Genomic DNA, 19,076 nt, shown 5'->3' with positions numbered 1-19,076 from the left:
TCTCCCTAGGATTGATAATTGTAATGTGTAGAAAGTCGTGTACACGAGGTGACGAGTGTGTACACGGGCTAAATGTGAAAGATTATGTTTTAAATTATGTAGATCAATGTTGCGCATTAATTAAATTATTTCATTTTGTTATATTCTTCATTATTGATTTAATGTTTATATTTTAAATTTGCTTGACCTTTTCCTGCTAATTGTTTTATGTGTTTTATGTAGATCACTGTTGCGCATTAATTAAATTTGCTTGACCTTTTGACATGAGCCGTGAGCTCTTTATTGTGGAAAAATATTATTGTTGAATTATTTTGACATAAGCCGTGAGCTCTTTATTGTGGAAAAATATTATTGTTGAATTATTTTGACATGAGCTGTGAGCTCTTAGTTATGAAAAAATATTGTTATTGAATTATTTTGGCAAGTTAAATTATTTGAGCACCTGAGGTGCAAATTGTGATATATTGTGATATTGATACGCATGCGGTGGTATAAGGTCTGGGTATTGAAATACATGCGGTGAGATAAGGGTGGCTTGATATGCGTGGCTAGTAGGGAGAACTACTAGAAGTCATGCGGTGTGATAAGGATGGCTAAAACGTGGGATGTTATTTCGGAAAAAATATTTTCTTTAAAATAAATTGTGAAGGCTCCCGCGGTGAGATAAGGAAATGAGATATTGTGAATTTGTTTTTATGATTTGGGACTACGAGGCGGTACCTCGGAAGTGCCCTTGTTGATAATGATTTGTGGTCGTAGTTGCCTTTGATTATTGTTGTGATTTTCTTAAAGTTGAAAAGAATTTTGTTTTGTTTCCACGAGGTATTTATTTGCCATTATTTGATGTAATTAAATGTGACATACTACTTGATTCATTTTCATTGTCATTTTATCTTGTAATATTGTTTAAACGTTTTACCGTGCCATTATTTATTCTCCAGTAGGGCCTGACCTGACCTCGTCACTACTCTACCGAGGTTAGGCTTGGCACTTACTGGGTACTGTTGCGGTGTACTCATACTACGCTTCTGCACATCTTTTTGTGCAGATCCAGGTACATCTAATCAGACCACGCATCAGTAAACTAGCTGTACGAAGAGACTTCGAGGTATATCTGCCAGCGTACGCAGACTCCGAAGTCCCCTTCTATCTTACTATGTTGTCTTCCTTATTTGCTTTAGACTCTGATGTATAGATACATAGAGAATAAATTCTTAGAATCTTGTGACTTATTTCTACCGGATTTTGGGAGTTGAAATTGGTTGAATTGTTGTTTATTTATTTAAGATATTTATTGTTATTCCGCATTGATAGGCTTACCTAGTCTTAGAGACTAGGTGCTATCACGACCTCCTACGGAGGGAATTTGGGGTCGTGACATATATATATATATATATATATATATATATATATATATATATATATATATATATATATATATATATATATATATATATATATATATATATATATATATATATATATATATATATATGTGTGTGTGTGTGTGTGTGTGTGTGTGTGTGTGTGTGTGTGTGGTGAATTGTTAGGGAATAATATTAAAGATGAAAATCTCATATGTTTAAATTTTCTGTTTAAATTAATTAATTGTTGAAAAAAATTATTCATCCTCTCGAATTGATCTTATAATAAATATACTCTCCTTCCGGAGGTACATAAGAAAATGTCCTCCTTTTTTGTGGAACGGGCTGAACGCCTCAGTAGGATAGATGCATCTATAGATCGTGCCGCACGTCCCTCGGCAGTGTACACGGCACTCTGGATCGGGTCGTACGACCTCGGCAGAAATCGAGCTTAATAATAATAATTACACGATACTTTGATAGTTTATTGCAGCTTGTGAAGCTAATTGATAAATTGGAAATCTTTGGAATATAAAGAATTATTATCCCTGCTTGTTAAGGAATTATTGTTATTCCTGTAAATGAGACTAATTGATAAATTGGAAATTTATTGGAATTGAAGGAATTTAATTATTTCTGCTGGTTAAATAAATTATTATTATATTCTGTGAATCATGCTGATTTAGATATTCTAGTTTTATTTCAATTATTATTATTGACTCATAGTGAGTGTCAAAGTCGGTCATCTCATCTCTACCACTTCGAGATTAGGCTTGATACTTACTGGGTACACGTTGTTTACGTACTCATACTACACTTGCTGTACTTTTTGTGCAGGACCTGAGGCAAGTACTAGTGGGGGACCTATCGTCTTACACCCACGTTATCCAGGGGAATAGTGGTGAGCTGCCTTTCTGAGTCGTTCTGCAGCTACCAATGTCTCTCCTTGTATTTTTATTCTGTCTATTTTTATTTCATACAGTATTTGAGGTTTTGTATAATCTACTAGATGCTCATACACTTGTGACACCAGATCTTGGCACACACATTGGTAGAATTTGGAATTTTATTATTTAAGTTAAATCGGTATCTTTTCTAATTTCTTGAATATTGCTAGTAAAATAATAAAATTACTTAAAAAAAATTATTCTGAAAATAATTGATATATGTTTAATTTATTTGTTAGCTTGCTTAGCTATAGTGTTAGGCGCCATCACGACCTATAGGTGAAATTGGGTCGTGACAGTAAAAACTAGCTTGCCAAAATTATTCTTATGGCCTCAAAAGAAAAGGTTCCAACTGACAAGAAATATAAAGTAAGAATAGATCCAGTATTTAGTGACTTCTTGCTTCGTATCGGAAACGAATAAGAACATCTAATTAAAGATGATTTGGTTCTTCAACACTTGATTATCAATCCCAATGGTAATAATAGTGCATTTAATAAGAAAAATATTTCTATCATTAGATTAAATGTAATTTGTGTAAATTGCATGATAGAAATTAAAAAGCTATCTTAGCTAGCATAAATGAATATGTTGATCAACTAAATAAAAGGTTGATTGCGAAATTTTATGATGAAAATAAAATATTTTTCAGTTTTTGACTCAGCAGAAGATGATACCAACTATTACTACCAAGAAGAATACTTAAATACTTGAATACCAAATGGCATTCTACCACATAGGTTTGTTGTCAAGTTTATTTTTTCTTATGTATGTTAGTGCCACCATATATATAATAGACTAAGTTATAATTGATCTTTCATTGCATATATATTGATTTTGAAAAAAATAATGTCCGTCATGATACTGAAAAACTTAGATCCGCCGAATAGCTTATGTAATAGCACATAGATAGTATATAGAAGTTTTGACATACTGGCCAATGTACTTCTAAGTATATTTTTATTCCCGAATTCAACTTTCGTCTTCGGAAACTAAAGAATATCGTTTAAATTTATGTGAAAATAATTTTCGGTATATTTATGCTTTACAATTATAATAAATAAAGTACAAGGACAAACATCCTAAATATTGGACTATATCTATCGTAATATATTTTCTTGCACGAACAACTATATGTTGAACTTTCAAGAGGGATATCAATATCGACAACAAGAGTTCTGGTTATGGCAGAGCAACCAAAGCATTAGAAGGAAACATACACAAAAAAAATAGCATCTACAAAGAAGTGTTCGGTAAGATACCATTGTATACGGTCAAAACCGGTTAGTCCTTCGTACGAACTGGTCGAAATGGTAATGCATTGGATCGAAGAGTGTCTTCATAATATCAGGTTGAGGTTCAAAATTAGGTCATCAAGCTTCGAGCCCTAGGGACCGATCAATGTCACCAAATCGAACTATGATGCGAAGTGAAGTTATCGAGCTTATGAGGCAGAGACCGACCAACACTGACCCCGAATCAATACAAGGCTCCAAGTCAGAATCGAGCTCGAGTCAAGATCGAGATCTCGAGTCGATATCAAGCTCGAGTCAATATCGAGATCATAGACAAGAGCCGTTGCAACCATACTAAAGGAGAGAATCCTGGCAAAAATTATGGAAAAGCTGATTTATCATGGATCTCCCACTATGTATTTTTAATTATATCTAAAGTAGGATCCCTCCACTATAAAGGGGACGATTATTATTTCTCTAAGGGACCAAGTTTGGCATACATTGTAACTGAGATATCATATACTCCTATATTGAAGAGTTATCCTTTTTAGCTTCATAGATTGATTCATCTTGCTTAATCCATAAATCATCTTCTTTCCAACTTTGCTTATTTTTCATTCTCTACAGTCAACACTCGATATTTCTATTCATTCTTACGATTTGTGTCAAGTTATACCACATACCCTTAGAATTACGTACAAATTTAACTCTATCTATTTTTCGGGTAAACAACCATCACATCAAATACTTTTAAATTATAATACATAATTATCTTACTAACATGAATAAATTGATCATTTATGTAAGTTCTAATGATGCCCTTTCATTTTGAATTCATGTATTATGCTAATGTAATAATATTTTTCGGCTTTTAGATGATTTAAATGTTTAAATCATCGCATGTCATTATTAACGTGCAACGAACGTTCATAAAAAATAGTGGCTATTTGACACGAATCTCTGAAATACTCACCTTTTCATGCTTATTTTGAAGCATATCTGATTTTAGACTAGCAACAGCGAACTCTCGATTAATGGCCTTGCCTATCGACAACGAAGCTGGCCTTCAAGATGAGAACAATAACTTGGCGCCTGGTGGTGAAAGGCCGCTCGTCAATGCCGTTGGAGCTCTAGTCGAAGTACCATTGGACGTTAACTCACATGTGGCCATCGAGGCAGACCAACATTCTAAACCTGAAAATAGCATTCATGGTGGTACTCGATCTGCAGCTCGAGATACCGATAATGTTGAAGAAAACGGAGTCAGCTTGCGTATGATTTTCGAAATGTTGCAAGCTCAACACGTAGCAATAGCTTAGTTGAAGAGTCAAACCCAGATACCGAGCAGGCCGGAGCCCAATCCGCCCCGGGAAGTCACCCACAGAACGAAACCAGCTATAGTGAGGTCAAATGAGCAAGAATCGGGGACTAATCATGAAATTGTTAAGATGTTCGAAGAACTGACAAAACGAATAGAATCGGGAGAAAAAATGATCGAAGAAAACAACAAAAAAATAGAAACGTACAACTCCAGGGTTGATCAGATCCTAGGGGCACCCCCGATATTGAAAGACTTATATTCCAAAAAAATTCGTACAGAAGCCTTTCCCCCTGAGCGCAGCCCCTAAACCAATCCCAAAAAAGTTTCGCATGCCCGAAATTCCTAAGTATAATGGGATGACCGACCCCAACGAACATGTCACCTCTTACACATGTGCCATTAAAGGGAACGATCTAGAGGATGATGAGATCGAATCTTTATTATTGAAAAAATTCGGTAAAACCCTGTCAAAGGGGGCAATGATATAGTATCATAATTTACCATCTAACTCTATCGATTCTTTTGCTATGCTTGTAGATTGTTTCGTAAAAGCACATACCGGGGCCATAAAAGTCGAGACCCGGAAGTCGGACCTATTCAAGGTAAGACAAAAGGATAACGAGAAGTTAAGAGAATTTGTATCTCGTTTCCAAATGGAGCGAATGGATCTACCACCAGTCACAGACGATTGGGCTGTTCAAGCTTTCACTCAAGGTCTGAACAAACGAAGCTCGATGGCTTCACGGCAGCTGAAGCATAACCTAATCGAATACACAGCTATTACTTGGGCTGATGTGCATAATCGGTATCAATCTAAAATAAGGGTCGAAGATGACCAGTTGGGTTTTGGATCCGATTTTAAAAGGGATACCGATCGAGAACCGAGGTCAAGCAAGGATCGATACCGGTCGTACAACGGATATCATCAGGGTAGCGAACTTTCACATAACTCCAGTACGAGGCAAAAAGAGAAATGATCGAAGCCAAGGGTCTCGGGGACTGATGAACATAAATGGGATCGATAGGCATACCGGACCTAAGGAAGTTATCGACGGAATTATCTCGCCTTTGGTGGTTTCACATGCCATATTGAATCCGTTTGGAACCAGGGTTGCGGGTATGACCTGGTCCTGTAGACCAATCTGTTCTACAACCTTCGATCTAATAATGTTGGCCGAGCTACCTGGATCAATTATCAAACGCTTAACTTTAGTTTTATTCATAAGTACGGATATTACTAGTGCATCGTTGTGAGTTTGCATGACTCCTTCTGCATCTTCATCATTAAAGGACAAGGTTCCTATGGGTGCGTAATCCCAAGTTCGAGGTCATTTTTCTCTCATAACCGATGTCTTAGTGCGTTTAAGTACCGGCCCCTGAGGGGTATCGACACCACCGATGATCATGTGATGATGTGCTGTGGTTCTTCCTGTTCGTTTTGTTTACTGAAATCCCTATTTTTGAAATGGTTTTTGGCTCTGTCGCTTAAAAATTCTCGAAGGTGCCCTTTATTGAATAACCGGGCTACCTCCTCTCTTAGTTGCCTGCAATCTTCCGTTCTGTGTCCATGGGTACCATGATAACACACATTTGATTAGGGTTCCTTTGGACATGATCGGTCTGCATGGGTCGAGGCCATTTAGTGTCTTTGATGCGTCCGATAGCCGACACGATGACAGATGCATCGATGCTGTAATTCCAATGATCGGGACCATCCAGGAAACGAAGTTCCACGTAATAGAAGGTGACATGAGATACAATGCCCTTTTTGGAAGGCCATGGATCCACAATATGAGAGTTGTACCTTTGACCCTCCACTAGGTTCTTAAATTCCCAACTTCGGAGGGAGTCAAAACAGTGTACGGAGAACAACCGGCCGCAAGAGAAATGTTTTTCGTCGAAGAAGCAATTCTGATATCCTCACCTTCGTCAATATAGGGGTCGGACTCAAAAGGGGAACGAGATGCCAAATAGCAATCACAGACGTCGGCTTCAACCCAACTAGAAAATCAGAAGATTGACGAAGATGATCAAAGGAACCATCGATCCTTTGTGGTCCCTGATGATTCTGACGCTACCCAATCAACGATTGAAGAACTGGAGCAAGTCATACTAATCGATAATTTGCCTGAACGAAAGGTATACCAGGAACGGGATTAACCCCCGAACTCAGGAAAAGGCTTATTCAATTTCTTATCGATAACATAGATTGTTTTGCTTGGTCTCATTTAGATATAACAGGGATCCCACCAGATATAACGACGTATCGGCTAAGCCTGGACCTTAGGTTTAAATTGGTGAAGCAAAAGAGAAGACCCCAGTCCGAGGTAAAGCGCGCATTCATAAAGGATGAGGTAACTAAACTTCTTAAAATAGGGTCCATTCGAGAGGTGAAATACCCTGAACGGTTAGCCAATGTAGTTGTAGTCCCTAAAAAGGGAACAAACTTAGAATGTGTGTAGATTATAAATATCTAAACAAGGCGTGCCCCAGAGATTCTTTTTCGCTGCCTAGCATCGATCGCATGGTCGATGCCACAGCCGGCCACGAGATCCTTACTTTTCTCGATGCCTATTCCGGGTATAATCAAATCCAAATGAAGCCGGAGGACCGAGAAAAAACATCATTTATCACCAAGTATGGAACATATTGTTATAATGTAATGCCCTTCGGGCTAAAAAATGCAGGAGCTACTTACCAACGCCTAGTAAAAAATATGTTCGAAGAACAAATAGGTAAATCAATGGAAGTTTATATTGATGACATGCTAGTTAAGTCTCTGCGCGTAGAGGACCATTTGGCTCATTTGCAGGAAACATTCAAGATTTTAAAGAAATACAACATGAAGCTCAACCCCTAGAAATGTGCTTTCGGGGTCGGTTCGGGCAAGTTTCTTGGCTTCATGGTATCGAATCGAGGGATCGAGATCAACCCCGATAAAATCAAGGCCATCGAAGACATCACCGTTGTGGACAGTGTAAAAGTCGTGCAGAGGCTAAAGAGACGGATTGCTGCCTTAGGCTGATTTCTTTCAAGGTCATCGGATCGAAGTCACAGATTTTTCTCTCTACTCAAAAAGAAGAACGATTTCGCCTAGACCCCGGAATGCCAACAGGCATTAGAGGAATTGAAACGATACCTATCGAGCCCACCACTGCTGCACACTCCAAAGGCAGACGAGAAACTTTGCTTGTACTTGGAAGTATCGAAAATCGCGATTAGTGATGTCCTAGTTCAAGAAGAGCAAGGTACGCAATTTCCCGTTTATTATGTAAGTCGAATCTTAGGAGAAGCAGAAACTAGATATCCACACTTAGAAAAATTAGCACTAGCACTGATAAGCGCCTCTAGAAAGTTAAGACCATACTTTCAATGTCACCCCATATGTGTATTAACCACTTACCCACTTCGTAATACTTTATACAAGCCTGAACTATCAGGCCGATTGGCCAAATGGTTCGTCGAACTCAGTGGGTACGATATCGAATATCAACCCCGAACGGCCATCAAGTCTCAAATTTTAGCAGACTTCGTGGCCAATTTCACGCCAACCCTCGTACCCGAAGTTGGAAAAGAACTCTTGTTGAAATCGGTTACATCATCGGGGGTATGGACCCTTTTCACAGATGGGGCTTTTAACCTAAAAGGGTCCGGGCTAGGCATCATTTTAAAGCCGTCTACGGGTAGCACTATTAGGCAATCTATCAAAACTACTAGGTTGACTAACAACGAGGCCGAGTATGAGGCCATGATTGCAGGTCTCGAGTTAGCTAAAAGCTTGGGAGCAGTAGTCATTGAAGCCAAGTGTGACTCTTTACTGGTGGTAAATCAAGTAAACAAAACCTTCGAAGTTCGAGAGGATAGAATGCAAAGGTATTTGGACAAACTACATGTAACTTTACACCGTTTCAAAGAATGGACATTACAGCATATACCTCGAGAACAAAACAGTAAGGCCAACGCACTTACAAATTTGGGATCATCGGTCATGGAAGATGAGATCAACTCGGGTATTGTCGTTCAACTCTCGAGGTCCGTGATCGAAGAAGGTCAAGTCGAGATAAATTCTACAAGCTTAACCTGGGATTGGAGGAATAAGTATATTGAATACTTGGAGAAAGGAAAACTCCCATCGGACCCTAAAATTTTGAGGGCCCTGTGAACCAAAGCTGCTTGATTCACATTGACTGCGGATGGAACATTATACCGAAGGACATTCGATGGACCATTGGCAGTATGTTTAGGTCCAATAGACACCGACTACATCCTACTTGAGATTCACGAGGGTACTTGTGGAAATCATTCTGGTGCCGATTCATTAGTCCGAAAAATAATCAGAGCATGATATTATTGGATCGATATAGAAAAAGATAAAAAGGAGTTTATCCGAAAATGTGACAAATGTCAAAGGTTTGCATCGATGATCCATCAGCCCGGAGAGCAACTTCACCCAGTCCTATCCCCATGGCCATTCATGAAATGGGGAATGGATATCGTCGGCCCTCTATCATCGGCCCCAGGTAAAGCTAAATTCATTTTATTTATGACTGACTATTTCTCTAAATGAGTTGAAGCACAGGCATTCGAGAAAGTAAGAGAGAAAGAGGTTATAGACTTCATCTGGGATCATATCGTATGTCGATTTGGGATACTCGCCGAAATAGTGTGTGACAATGGAAAACAATTTATCGGCAACAAAGTGACGAAATTCCTCGAAGACCACAAAATAAAAAGGATATTATCGAAACCGTATCACCCTAGTGGGAACGGACAGGCCGAATCGACGAACAAGACTATCATTCAAAACCTAAAGAAAAGGTTGAACGACGCTAAGGGAAAATGGAGAGAAATCCTACCCGAAGTTCTTTGGGCATATCGAACAACATCAAAATCCAGTACGGGGGCAACCCCGTTCTCCTTAGTATATGGCTCCGAAACCTTGATTCCAGTCGAAGTCAGGGAACCCTATGCCAGGTATCGATATACAACAGAAGAGTCAAATCACGAGGCTATAAATACTAGCCTCAAATTATTAGATAAAAAATGAGAAGCCGATATCGTTCAATTGTCCGCCCAAAAGCAGCAGATCGAAAGATACTATAATCGAAGAACCAATCTTCGCTATTTTAAAATCGGAGACTTAGTGCTAAAGAAAGTCACCCTCAGCACCCGAAATCCAAACGAAGGAAAACTGGGTCCGAACTGGGAAGGACCGTATCAAGTACTCAAAAATTTCGGTAAAGGATCCTACAAACTCAGTATTATAAATGACAAACAACTACCAAGCAATTGGAATGTGTCACACCTAAAACGATACTACTGCTAAGGTACAACCCACCCATGTTCGTTTATATTTTGAAACTAACCCTTGCAGGAGTTCAATCAAGAACAAGGATGGATCATTCAACACAAAGCCTTAGGTCTGAAAGCACGCGTTGCACTCTTTTTCCCTTAGACCAGTTTTATCCCAAATGGGTTTTTCGGCAAGGTTTTTAATGAGGCAACCATTGATCGTGCTAACTTAGAACAATTTAACAAGTATCCGAGACCTTTTTACAATCAACCTCGAGTACTGGTGGAACATTACCCTCAAATATATCAAGTTCGATGCAAGAAAGTTACTTCATAACAACAGGGTTCCGATAGGAAGAACTGTAAGAGCCAAATGGTCAAAACGAACCATGCTCGTGTAGATTGCTCGATCCCTGGTACAAAATATAAACACATGTATAATGACATGAAAATAAACTTATTTGCCCATATCTCATGTCTCACAACCCATTATCTATTTCATGATCTATTATGCAAACAGGCTCAAAGGCCGATGATTACCCCACAAATTGGGGACTGCCACTCTACCATTAAGCCTACGGGCTACTCTTGTTTCGAGTTTGAGCAACTACTCACTCAACCATTAAGCCTACGGGCTACATTACTTCAAGTTCGAATCACTCACTCGACTAATAAAGCCTACGGGCTACATCACTTCGAGTTCGAGCAAGCACTCACTCGACTACTAAACCTACGGGCTACTCTTATTTCGAGTTCGAGCAAATACTCACTCGACCATTAAGCCTACGGGATACATTACTTCGAGTTCGAATCACTCACTCGATCATTAAGTCTATGGGCTATATTACTTCGAGTTCGAATCATTCACTCGACTAATAAAGCCTATGGGCTACATCACTTCGAGTTCAAGCAAGCACTCACTCGACTACTAAGCCTACGGGCTACTCTTGTTTCGAGTTCGAGAAAATACTCACTCGACCATTAAGCCTGCGGGCTACATTACTTCGAGTTCGAATCACTCACTCGACTAATAAAGCCTATGGGCTACATCACTTCGAGTTCGAATCACTCACTCGACTAATAAAGCCTATGGGCTACATCACTTCGAGTTCGAGCAAATACTCACTCGACCATTAAGCCTACGGGCTACATTAATTAGAGTTTGAATCACTCACTTGATCATTAAGCCTACAGGCTACATTACTTCGAGTTCGAATCACTCACTCGACTAATAAGCCTACGGGCTATATTACTTCAAGTTCGAGCAATCACTCACTCAACTACTAAGACTACGGGCTATCTTATTTCGAGTTCGAGCAAGCACTCACTCGGTTATAAAGGCTACAAGGTCCAAATATGATCAAATTGCCTAAAGCCTTATGAAAATTTTCATAAGGCATGAATGAAACAAAATCTTCATGAGGCAGAGAATAAAACAAAGGAAAGTCGGGAAAAGAAAAGATCTTTATATATATACAAGAATGTTTACAATGTCCGAACATGACCCTACACAAAAAACCAAAATGAAAACTAAGGGCTAAGTTTCTTGGTTATCTACGGGGGCAGTCTCTTCTCCATCGGGATCCTCCCCTCTCTCGGACCCACTATTGCTCCCATCATCATCAACGTTACCATCATCATCATCGGAAGCCAAGGCTTCAGCATCGACTTCGAGCTCTTTAGCCCTTTTTATCTCTTCGGTGAGATCGAAACCTCGAGCATGGATCTCCTCGAGGGTCTCCCTCCGAGACGAAACTTAGCAAGTTCAGCAACCCAATGTGCTCGAGTGTTGGCAGTTTCGGCTGCCTCTCTTATTTGTACCTGAGCAGCTTCAGCATCGGCCCGATAGACGGCCACGAATGCATCTGCATTGGACTTTGCCTTTTCGGCGTCAGATTTGGCTCGATCATTAAGCCTATAGGCTACATTACTTCGAGTTCGAATCACTCACTCGACTAATAAGCCTACGGGCTATATTACTTCAAGTTCGAGCAATCACTCACTCAACTACTAAGCCTACGGGCTACCTTATTTCGAGTTTTAGCAAGCACTCACTCGGTTATAAAGGCTACAAGGTCAAAATATGATCAAATTTCCTAAAGCCTTATGAAAATTTTCATAAGGCATGAATGAAACAAAATCTTCAGGAGGCAGAGAATAAAACAGAGGAAAGTCATGAAAAGAAAAGATCTTTATACATATACAAGAATGTTTACAATGTCCGAACATGACCCTACACAAAAAACCAAAATAAAAACTAAGGGCTAAGTTTCTTGGTTATCTACGGGGGCAGTCTCTTCTCCATCGGGATCCTCCCCGCTCTCGGACCCACTATTGCTCCCATCATCATTAACATCACCATCATCATCATCGGAAGCCAAGGCTTCAGCATCGACTTCGAGCTCTTTAGCCCTTTTTATCTCTTCGGTGAGATCGAAACCTCGAGCATGGATCTCCTCTAGGGTCTCCTTCTGAGATCGGCACTTAACAAGTTCAGCAACCCAATGTGCTCGAGTGTTGGCGGTCTCGGCTGCCTCTCTTACTTGTACCTGAGCAGCTTCAGTATCGACCCGATAGACGGCCACGAATGCATCTGCATTGGCCTTTGCCTTTTCAATGTCAGATTTGGCCTTGGTAAGATCGGAGGCCAACCGAGCCTTGAGCTCCTCTATTCTTCTTGCCTTAATCGAGCTTTTCTCCTTCATGCTTTGAAGTTGGTTTTTGGCTGATGATAATTGGGCTCGAGCAGCCTCTTTCTCTGCAGCAAAGCGGTCCATACTTTCTTTCCACTTCAAGGACTCCGCCTTTATCACATCGACCTCCTCACGGAGTTTCCCGATTATCTCAAGTTTCTACTGCAACTGTGAAACAGAAAAATTAGCCATCGTTCTAATATCAAGCCCATAGGCTTTTAATAGTATCATTACCTGCTCGGACATATCGGTCTGATCTTGGTGAGCCTTGGCCAAGCTCGGAGGTCTTTGATTTCCTCTCCCCTTTGCCCTAAGAGGAGTTTAAGGGCGTTCCTCTCCTCCATGACCCGTTGAAGATCGGCCTCATATCGACGTAGATCGGCTCGAGACCGAGAACATGCTTCTCGATGAACTGCTTCGGCCTGCAAAGAAAGAAGAAACAGAGTTAGAAAAGAAAAACAATCATAAAGTTAATACTATTGAAGTAAGTTAAGGCTTACCCGATTCAAAGCCTCTTGCATTCCGAGGAAAAGATCTGATGCATCACTAGTGTCGGTAACATCCTCGACACCGGTAAACAAATTATGAAAAGGGTCCTCTCCCTCATGAGATCCATCTACCTCGAGGGCCCCCAAAGTTTGGGCTTCCCGAATCGCCCCTTCGAAAAAAGCAGTGAAAGTGTGCGAGTCTTCGATTACTACTGCCCCAAGTAAGTCGCTTGGGGCGTTCTCTTCGGTTCGAAGAGATTCAGGGACGTCCCCTTCAGACATATCCACCATCAGTTGACTTCGATGGGAGACATCCTCAATCTCCAACGGCTCGGGGTCTTTGCCCGAATCTTTCTCCGATATACCCTCAGTTCGAGGCGGAGCCTTGTAAACCACCATCGATCCAGCTGCATGTGGGGCATCGATGGTTTTCTTCACTCGGGCCACCAGTACGGACCCGTCGTCTTCTTCTTCTTCCTCGTCTTCATCCCTTAGACGCCGAACTAATTTTAAGGTTAAAGGGATGGTATTCTTTCTCGACTTACGAGCCTTCAGTTTTGGGTTTCAGAAGTAGAGGCCCTTTTTCTCTTATTATCCTTCGCCGGTTTAGAAACCGAGGCCAAAGTTTGCTCCTCGCCGGACAGGGGTCTCAAAACTGCATCCTTGCCCAGACCTACACACAAGAAAATTGATTTGAGTGTATGGAAAACAGTTCGAACTATCAATGATGAGACAAAGGAGATTACCATGATTTTTGGCCTTCCATCGGCCCTTTGACAAATCGCGTCATGAGCGCTCGGCGTACGTAGAAGTCGAAGCCAGGGCCCATACCGAGTCCTTGAGGTCGGGAACTACACCGGGCATCCAAGAAATCGCTACACCACAAAAGGGGATATCAGTAAGAAAGGAAACGAAGGGGCAAAACAATGGGAGATTACATCAGAGTTACACTTACGTTTCATGTTCCATTCTTCGGTAAATGGCATCTTCTCGACCGGCATTAGGTCCGACGTCTTCACTCGAACGAACCTTCCCATCCAGCCTCGATCCTTGTCCTCATCTATGCTAGAGAACAGAACCTTGGTGGACCGACGTTGTAGTTTTATTAACCCGCCTCGAAAGAGGCGAGGGCAGTACAATCTAATGAGGTGGTCGAGGGTGAAAGACATCCCCTCGATTTTGTTCACAAAGAAACGGATCAAAATAACAATCCGCCAAAAAGAAGGATGGATTTGGCCTAAGGTTATTTGGTATTTACGGCAAAAATTAATGATAACAGGGTCGAGGGGGCCTAACGTGAAAGGGTAAGTGTACACACTTAAAAACCCTTTCACGTGAGTACTAATATCCTCTTCGGGAGACGGGACTACCACTTCTTTGTTCTCCCAGTTACAATCTTTTCTTATCTGTTCGAGATACCCCCGGTTATCGAACACATATACCTCGATACTGGCTCACATCGGTCGGGTACCGACGAGCCTTTATCAACCTTAAAATTGGAGGTAAGAACACACGCCACGGGAACGTACTTCTCAGGCCGTGGATCCACCGGTGTTTTGTCGGCTGCAGGCTGGGAAGAAGAAGCTTTTTCTTTTAGGGGGACGATTTTTGATGTTTTTACCATTTTTGGATTTAAAGAATGAGATAACAAAGATATGGTGTTTTGAAGAAAGATTTTTCAGTAGAAAACACAGAAGGAAAATTTTGTATACTTACAGATGAATTCAGAAAGTGCGAGAAAGAAGTTAGAAAATTTAGAGTTTGGAGATGTAAAATTGATTAAAAGTGAAAAAAAGGGGTTATTTATAAGTTGAGCAATGGCAGTTCAATATCGATAATGGCCGACCATCGTCTAACACGCATTAAATACCTCGATAAACTGAACCGACGGGACAGCTATCACGCACGTCATGATCGGACTCGATGCAAATGTCAATATATATCTAATCGTACCGTTGAAAATCATGTCGTTTCTCGCTACATCCTTCCCGAGAAACGAGGGGACTATCTGTATACGGTCAAAACCGGTTAGTCCTTCGTACGAACTGGTCGAAATGGTAATGCATTGGATCGAAGGGTGTCTTCATAATATCAGGTTGAGGTCTGAAGTCAGGTCATCAAGTTTCGAGCCCTAGGGACCGATCAATGTCGAGCTCGATATCATTATCTAGCTCGAATCCAAATCGAACTATGATGCGAAGTGAATTTATCGAGCTTATGAGGCAGAGACCGACCAACACTGACCCCGAATCAATACAAGGCTCCGAGTCAGAATCGAGCTCGAGTCAAGATATCAAGCTCGAGTCAATATCGAGCTCATAGACAAAAGTCGTTGCAACCGAACTAGAGGAGAGAATCCTGGCAGGAATTATGGAAAAGCTGATTTATCGTGGGTCTCCCACTATGTATTTTTAATTATATCGAAAGTAGGATCCCTCCACTATAAATGGGATGGTTATTATTGTCACACCTCCTTTTTTCCGGGGGATGGGGATAGGGAGTTTTTTCAATTTAAGTGACATTATTCGAAATGGGATTCTTTATTTATTCAGAGTCACCACTTGGAATAATTTATGGTGTCCCAAGTCACCGATTTATTTTTGAATCCCAAATCGAGAAAAATTAACTCTTATTTATGGTCTGCGAATACAGAAGACCGGGTAAGGAATTCTGTTAACCCGAGAGAAAGTGTGAGGCACTCTCGAGTTCCGTAATTTTAGCACGGTCGCTCAACTATTAATAATTGGCCTAGTTATCTGATTTAATATATGTTTTAAACCTATATGTGCATTTTTATTCCTTTTACCGCTTTTATTACATTACTGCATTTTAAACTTTTATGGAATTAATATGAGATGAGTTACGTTGTCGTACACTCGTTGTTTATACACATCGCAGATCGCGTCACGTGAAACGCACCCGCAATCTTCAACGTGTTTAATTTTTATTATTATTATTTGAAGTTGTGGTCGAGTCACGTGAAACGCACACTCGAATTGGGGATTACGTATCGTGACCATGCCACGGGAACCGTACCCACATTCACGATGATTTATTATTAATCGCGCCTAAAGCAAGCTACGATGTTCGAATATTATTCAATTACTAATTTTGAGATTATTGTAAGGTCATGAGGTATGGAATTATTTGTGAAAGAATTAAATTTATTATTTATAGAAAAATGGGCTAGTTTAGAGAAAGATGGGGTCAGCTATGTTATTTATTACTTTGGGCCTGATAAGACTAAATCTTTTGACCCAAAATCTTTTCTTGTCCAACAGCCCAAAAACCAATTTCCTTAGAAACAAATCGTGGTCCAAGCAAATTATCCAACCCATCATCCCATATTCTGTATATTTCTTAAACAAAACTAATGACACCACAATCTCATGAACATAATTAGTAAACAAACCAAATTACAGTGATTCAATAGACCCTTTATCCAGTTAAATCAACTCAAAACAAAACTTTGCAATTCTAAAATTAACATCATGGTCCAATAAACATATGAACAAAGAAACAATCATATTCAAATGATCCAAATATCAATAGAGTGAACTACTACTTCACGCTACCCAATAATCACACCAATAGACAAGAAGGTAAATGGACAATTATAATCAGTGAAGAAAGGGAAATAACGGAAATTTGATATAAATTAACAGAGATGAAATTATAAGAGCGCTAAACAATTCGACTAGTGTTGACTGGAGCTTTCACCGGCCACGAAACCTCGAACAATAAATTGCGACTTGCAACCCCGATCGACCTTGCAAGACTGGTGAGTTAGTGGCTTGTTTTTGCTGGGTTTAAAGCTATTTTTTGGGGGAGTGATTTTGCTAGATTTTTCGAAAGAAAGACGAAGAAAGAATGACACGAGTAGAAATTTCCTTATCCTAGAAGAAGAAAATAAATTTCTCTCAATTCCTTCCTCCCTATTTTTTCTCTCTCCCCCCCTTTTTTTCCTCACATTTCTCTTCTATTTATAGAAAAAAAATTCGGAATTTTCAGATTTTTTTTTAATTTTTAATTAAAAAGAATTTCCACTTCCCATTTTTCTTATTTTTTTTAAAAAATAATTCCCCACTTTCCCTTACTTTTATTTTTAAATTTCTTACTTTTTTTACTTTTATTATATTTAAATTCCCAATTTTATACTTTTCTTTTTTTATTTTCCACTTATTTTACTTTTCTTTTTTTTATTTACCACTTATTTTACTTTTTTTTTAAAAAAAATCAGCTACCCTTACTTTTATTTTTTAATTCTAACTTTCTTTTACTTTTCATTTTTTTTAAATTTTCATATTCTTTTACTTTTATTTTTTTAATTTTTCACTTTCTTTTATTTTTTTATTAAACAATTTCCACCTACTTTTACAGTTTTACTTATACTTTTTAATTTTATATTTCTACTTTTCCTATTCCCATCCGAAATTTGTTGTAAAAAAAATAATAATTAATTTTTATTTATTTTTGGTTTTTAATTCATTTTATTAAAAATAAAGATAAAAATAAAAATAATACTAATAGTAATAATTGACCTTTTAAATTATTATTAATTTTTACCCTATATATATATATATAGTGTAACAAAGCTAAAAAATATATATTAAATTTCTGAAAATATTTACATAATAGAAGGTGATAAAAATTCAAATATAGTCAAAAATTAGGTGCTCACAATTATTTCTGTAAGCGACCAAGTTTGGCATACATTGTAACTGAGATATCATATACTCCTATATTGAAGAGTTATCTTTTTAACTTCATAAATTGATTCATCTTGCTTAATCCATAAATCGTCTTCTTTCCAACTTTGCTTATTTTTCATTCTCTACAGTCAACACTCGATATTTCTATTCATTCTTACGATTTGTGTCAAGTTATACCACATACCCTTAGAACTACGTACAAATTTAACTCTATCCATTTTTCTGGTAAACAACCATCACATCAAATACTTTTAAATTATAATACATAATTATCTTACTAACATAACTTTTGTGTAAGTTCTGACGATTTCCTTTCATTTTGAATTCACGTATTATGATAATGTAATAATATTTTTCGGCTTTTAGATGATTTAAATGTTTATATCATCGCGTGTCATTATTAACGTGCAACGAACGTTCATAGAAAACAGTTAATTATAAAAAGGTAAACTAACGCGGATGCCTATACAGCTAAATTATCATGCTAAAATACTCATTTTGAAAAATATTACACTACGTACCTATGTAGGAAAAATTACTTACAATTGTCAGTAGGTATGTACGTTTTATACCTTCAGGTACACAATTCACATGTTGTATAACTTAATAGTACCAAAGTGTGATTCAACTATTCCGACGAGATATACAATTATGCTAATACTTTTATACAATTATGTTCTACGTTCATAATTGTATGCTAAAAGTTTATATAAGGTACAAAATTGTACTATATAATTTTTTAAGGAGCGAATTTTATAAAATAATAAATATTTTTTCACTCAGCTTGGATAATTATGTAAAAGTCGTCCTTTTTAGAAAGCACACTTTACTAAAGTCAAAAGTTTTATTAAAGTGGAACATCTAAGTACGTACCAAACATATCTGAGTCTTTCTTTCTTTAATTATTATTATTATTATTATTATTATTATTATTATTACTATTTATTATTTATAATAATATTTTTTTATTTTGCACCCGGATATGGAATGAAAGGGGAGTCACATAAAGTATGTTATTATTATT

The sequence above is a fragment of the Nicotiana tomentosiformis genome, chromosome 8 (assembly GCF_000390325.3).
Source record: "Nicotiana tomentosiformis chromosome 8, ASM39032v3, whole genome shotgun sequence".
NCBI lineage: Eukaryota > Viridiplantae > Streptophyta > Magnoliopsida > Solanales > Solanaceae > Nicotiana > Nicotiana tomentosiformis.
This window is presented reverse-complemented; position numbering follows the sequence as displayed.